We start from the raw sequence: 6099 nt of genomic DNA, 5'->3' as shown, positions 1-6099 counted from the left end.
TTTTCTGTCTTTGTGCTCCAGATTGAAATCTTGAGAGAGGATGTGTTTGGTGTACTTAGTATTACCTGCCCACCCATGACCTGGTTAGGATTGGCTAAACGCACCTTGATTGGCAGTACCACCAAAATTGTACCAAATGGGAAAGGGGCAAATTCCTAGAAAGGAAAATCATGGTGTAGGAATAAAAAGAAGTAGGAATGGATGCTGAACAACTACAAAAGATTTCTAGCAGTGTCCTTTAATTCAAGTGGCATCTCTAATTGGACACCCTCCAAGGTCTAGTTTCTGCTAACAAGCCCTCCCTCCAATGTATGCCCTCTACCTGGCAGCCTCTATGACAAAATTGGCACCTGAACTACAATAACATTACCTCCTCCGTGTCTTCTCACAGCCCTTATAGGGGTAGTAGGCAGGTTTCTACTATTGCTAACCTCTGGGTGCCCTCACTTTTTTCTGTTTTTTCGACTCTCCCAATTTGTTTCCCCTATTAAATTTCAGCTCTGGCCAGGTATGGTGCTAGAGGTTTATAATCCCAGTTACTTGGGAGGCAGGAGGATTCTAAGTCTGAGACTAACCTCAGCAACTTAGCAACACTCTGTCTCAAAAATAAAATAATAAGAGCTGGGATATAGCTCATTATTAGAGCACCACTGGGTTTGATCCCCAGTAGCAAAATAAAACATAAAAGCCACTGGAAGTAGCCCAGTGGTAAAGTGCCCCTGGGTTCAATCCCCAGTACCATACATAATAAAGTTTCATCTATGGACACTTGACAAAGGCTGTGTTTTCTTGACTGACATAGTTCCTAGTCCCTATGCCAGGGTAACAGCTGACACAAATCAACATAGGGGTTCTCTGGGTTCATAAGAGCCCACATATCAAGCTGCAAATGGGCCCCATCCACTCACATATCTGGACTTTAATCTTTGTACCTCTAGTGCTGAGCAAGATTGGCAAAGGAGGCTGAAAACCCACAGTAGTGTATCAAGGGCAACAGAAGGAGCTAAAAACTGTAACCAAACATTCACCAAGTTGTTGTTTTGTCCTAAAACTCCATGGGGGGTATTTTTAAATGACTTTTCCATGGACTTAGTTAATTATTTAATAGGCCTTTTCTTGTGACCTTGTCCCTTTTTGGGAAATAAATGCTTTGCTGCTGTTGTTTTAGAGTAGAACCATGCTACATTTTGGCCCACAGCATGTGTGTGGGGGGAGTGTGGTACGTGGGCTCTCAGGGACCACGTGAGTGCAGGGGGCTGGGTGTGCATGCCTATAGGTCTGGTGACTGCAGTTTAGACTTTTCATCTCTAACACTTCTAAAGGAGACCCCTGTCCCTGGACAGCGAGGCTAGAGAGTTTTGCTGACTCATAGAGCTTATCCTTTTCTTGACCCCCTCAAGCCCATTTATGCAGACAATTAGTCCTTATTGGCCAAGAGAACTAAGGGCCAGCCAGAGGTGAGAAACCTGGGTTCATAGTAGGGGAGAGCTGGGGCTTTAAACTCCTCATAATCTCCACTAGTCACTGCCAAAGTCCCCATGAAAGCATATGACCTGATTCAAAAGAGTATGATTGCCATGCAAATGGAGTGTCCCAACAGATCCCCCAGTTTGCCCTCACCCTGGTCATTTACAAGCTGAACAATTATCTGAACTTCTCCTACTAGTACAAACTTCTTTCTACTATGCCAGAGAATCATTTCTTTGGGATTCACTTGAATTTCCTTCAGTCTTTGAATTAGGGGTCTATGGACTTTTACTTGGCTAATAAGACCAGTAACCCTACCTCTGAAGAAGGGGATTAAGCCAAGATCTGTGTCCAGCCATAGCTGTTTGGTTTTACTTAGACTGTGATTCACTTAGGTCACTGGTGTAAGGGCTGTAGAGCAATTGTGAGTGACCATGAGTGTGTATTGTTGGGGAGAAGAAGACAGGGAGCTGTAAGTGGAAGTCAGTTCACTCTAGATGCCTGTTGTGGATTTCTCAAAGAATCCAGACATAGAGATGCCAGAGTGCCACAAAAAGGCTCCTGCTGCATCCCCAGGAAGATGAGCCATGTTTGGGGGCCACATGGTATTTTAGACCACAGGTTCTCAACTAGAGCTGACGTCAGAATCACTCACAGGGCTTGTGGGTGCTCTGCCCTCCCACAGAAACACTGAAAAGCAAGAAAAAAGAACAGAACCAACTTTATCAGAATTCTTAAAATCACGCTGGATGTAGTGGCACATGCCTGTAATCCCAGCAGCTCGGGAGGCTGAGAGCAGAGGATCGCAAGTTCCAAGCCAGCTTCAGCAAAAGAGAGGTGCTAAGCAACTCAGTGAGACCCTGTCTCTAAATAAAACACAAAATAGGGCTGGGGATGTGGCTCAGTGGTTTTATGCCCCTGAGATCAATCCCAAGTACACCACCCCTCCCCATGAAAAAGAAAAAAAAGAATTCCAAAAATCAGTCAAAGGTTTACAACAACTAAGTGAATGCTTAGTTAAGAAAATCAACTTCACAGTAGTAGGAAAGCTCAGTGGCATTTTGGTTTGTCCTTCCCTCATCTTTCCCTCTGTGCAGCAGCAGTCTTAGCCCACATTCCCCCTGTGCAGGATCCTGTTATTCCCTGGTTCTAGAAGGAGAGGAGAGACCTTATTTGTAAACTCTTGAGTGTATCTGTCCTAACCTGTCTGGGGCTACACGAGGATGGACACAAAGTGCTTATCTCGGTTTCCCTTCACTTGTATCTCAGGCTAAGAAGCATTTGTCATCACTTGAAAACATCACAAGCTGAACTGAAAACACAGATTCCTGGGGCAAAGATTGCCTGAGGTCTGGGGAACCAAAGCTGGGGAAAGTTTCTTGGGGAAATTAAGGCATTTTAAATACATCGCGCATATTACAAAGCCACAGACATAGCCAAGACAAAGCACAGAGGGATACATCTCCATGACCTTGCATTTGGTAATGCATTCTTAGCTACGACACCGAAAAGGTAAGCAACAAAATGAAAAATAGCTAAATCAGAATTTGTCAAAGTGAAAAAGACAACCTAATGAATGAGAAACAATATTTTGAAAACCATACATCTGATCAGGGTTGAGTGCCCCTGACTTAATATCAAGAATATGTAAAGAACGCCTACAACTCAACAACATAAACAACCCAATTTGAACACATGGGAAGGGATTTTGTGGACATTTCTTCAAAGAAGATATGTAAATGATAATAAGCATATAAAAAGATGGTCAAGGCTGGGGTGTAGCTCAGTGGTAGAGTGTTTGACTAGCATGTATAAGGTCCTGGGTTCAAGTCCAAAAAAAAAAAAAAAAAAGATGTTCAACATCATTAGTCACTAGGGAAATTCAAATAAAAACCACAATGACATACCTTTTTATACCTACTAGGATGGCTATAAGTTAAGAAAATGAAAAATTATAAGGGGATATCACTCAGTGATTGAGTGCCTCTGAGTTCAATCCCTGGTACCAAAGAAAGAAAATGAAAGTGTGAAACCATTGAATGGTTTTAAAGAGAAGGGTAACAAGATCAGATGTTAAGTTTGAAAGGAACACTCTGGCTGCTGTGTGACGAGTGGACTGTAGAACAAGAGGAGAATCAGGGGAAACAATTGGGAGACTCCTGCAATGAATGGTCCAGGCAAGAAATGACAGAGGCTTGGTCCAGGGCAGAGGTAATTGAGTTGATGGGAAGTGGACAGATTGGAGATCCTTTTTATCAATTCAATTAAAGAATGTATTTTGAGCACACAGTTATCGTGTGCAATAATCCTTATCCAACTACAGCCTGTAGGCTGAACTTGCCCACTGCCTACATTTGTAACGTTTTATTGGAACACAGCCACACCAATTCATCTGTGCACCTTCTATGGGTGTTTTGTGTGTGTTGTAATGGAGACTGTATGGGGTCCTCAAAGCCTAAGGTATTTACTGTCTGGTACTTTATAGAAAAAAGTTTGATGATCCCTGATCTAGAATGATGACTTGTAGGTATCTGGCTTGTATGACCCAGTGAATGGGTAGTCAGTGTAAATAGAGGGAGAAGGCAGAGAGTGAGAGAAGGGAGTAGGGTTAGTAGCTTCCTGGGTAAAGAAGTTTGGTAATATGGGCGGAGTCAAGGATATGTGGAATGGCCCTAGATTAGGGCAACAGGGGTGAGAGGTGTGACCACAGCATGTAGTCATGAAGAGGCAAAATGTATGGTGTCAGCTCACAGTACGGAATGGGAGGCTGGTAGAAGGGAAGAAGAGATTGCTTTTTGTGTAAACATCATTTTTCTCAGTGGCTTAGTTAGGGACATTTGGAAAAGTCACAAAGCAGGAAGGACTAGGATTAAACTGGATGATGAATCTGAATTCAAATAATAATGTTTACTGAGGCATTAGTACCTGCTAAGCTCTGTTCTAAGAACTTCATCTGGGCTGTGATTCCTCGCAACATTCTTAAGAGGCAATTGCTCTCCTTATAATCCTTCCACAGCTGAGGAAACTGAGTCACAGGCAGGTGAAGCAACTTGTGACACTAACATAGCTAATAAGTAACAGGAGTAGAATTTGAACCCAGGTAGAACCCTCTGTTCTTAATTACAATATGAACTCAGATGAAGTGAAAAAGAGACCTAGCCTGGGGGACGTGAATGCATTCTGGAGAAAAACATCCAAACTATACTGGGGGTTTCATCTAGGAAACACGCCCTTGCCCTCTGAAGCAGTGTTTCAATAACAAGTGTTGAAAGCACAATGTTTAAGAGAGATTTGGATCAGAACCAGCATCAGTAAACATCAGCTCTCCTCAGATCTCACATTTCCCTCCCTCTCTCTCATCTCTATCTATTCATCTATCTATGTATCTATCCACCTATCTATCCATCTATCCATCCATCCATCTCCCTCCCTCTCTGCAGTTCTGGGAGTTGACCCCAGGGCCTGGTGAGGCGAGTGCTACACTGCTGAGCTACACTCTCAGCCCATCTTGGGGTCTTTTGAATACCTGCTCCCCACCTTACAATACTGAAATGCATTTCTATCTTTTCCTTCTCTGAGCTGCTCCACTAACTTCCTGAGGAGATACTCAATTTTTTTGGTACTGAGGATTAAACCCAAGGTCTTGTGCATGCTAGGCAAGTGCTCTACCACTGATCTACACTCACACCCCTTTTTATTTTATTTTGAAACAGGGTCTCTATAATTCACCTGAACTGGCCTCAAACTTACCATCCTCCCTCAGCCTCCTGAGTAGCTGGGATAACAGGTGTGCACCACCATATCCAACTAACACTTTTTTTCATTAAGATCCCCAGATGCCAACAGTCACCCTGAGCATACCAGCTGCTTAGCTCAGAAAAGCCCCCGTCTTCCTCACTAGACAGGCTGCCCACATTGCCACAATGGCTCCTCACATTATCTGCACTCAACCCAGATGGAGTGAGCCATGCCCCCCTGCTGCCACCAGCTGTCCTCTTCCTCCCCACTTGCAGTGCCATTGAGAGACCACCCAGACCAACATCGAAAAAACCCAACCCTCCAAACAAGATTTGAAATACCTTGCTAGTCTGGGTCCCAGTGAAAACGTCCACCTCCATTCCCCTCCATCACATTTACTAGTCCTTGTCATACACATCCTGCCACCCCACCCCGCCACACACAGCTCTTGGAAGCCATTAGCTGTCTTCTTTCAGGTCAATTTCCCAGTTACTTTCTTCTTTTTGTTAGATTGCCTGGAATGTCTGCTTCACCTGAGGCTCATTCTGCCTGCATTTCTAAAGCCTCCGTCTTGGCAATTGATCCCAGAACAACTTCCACCAGACGAACTGCTTGGAATTTGGTCTGGCTTTGTCACATCTCTGTTTAGGTAGGAGGTGTAATCCTTTCAATAGTCTTGCCATCTCCTTCTCCTCCCCCAGGTCATCTGCTCTTGTACACATTGGCCATGGTCAAGGGCAAGACTAAAAAGAGTTCTTTCTGCTCCAGAGGAAACAAGGAACATATATAGGGGCCAAATGTCACTGCTGTCATCACCAGCCTTGCCTGCCTGCCTACCTGTATTGAAGCCTCTTCAGGAGGTCTGGTGTAAAGCAAATACCCTAATTCAACACG

Source organism: Marmota flaviventris, chromosome X (genome assembly GCF_047511675.1).
Source record: "Marmota flaviventris isolate mMarFla1 chromosome X, mMarFla1.hap1, whole genome shotgun sequence".
NCBI classification, from domain to species: Eukaryota; Metazoa; Chordata; class Mammalia; order Rodentia; family Sciuridae; genus Marmota; species Marmota flaviventris.
This window is presented reverse-complemented; position numbering follows the sequence as displayed.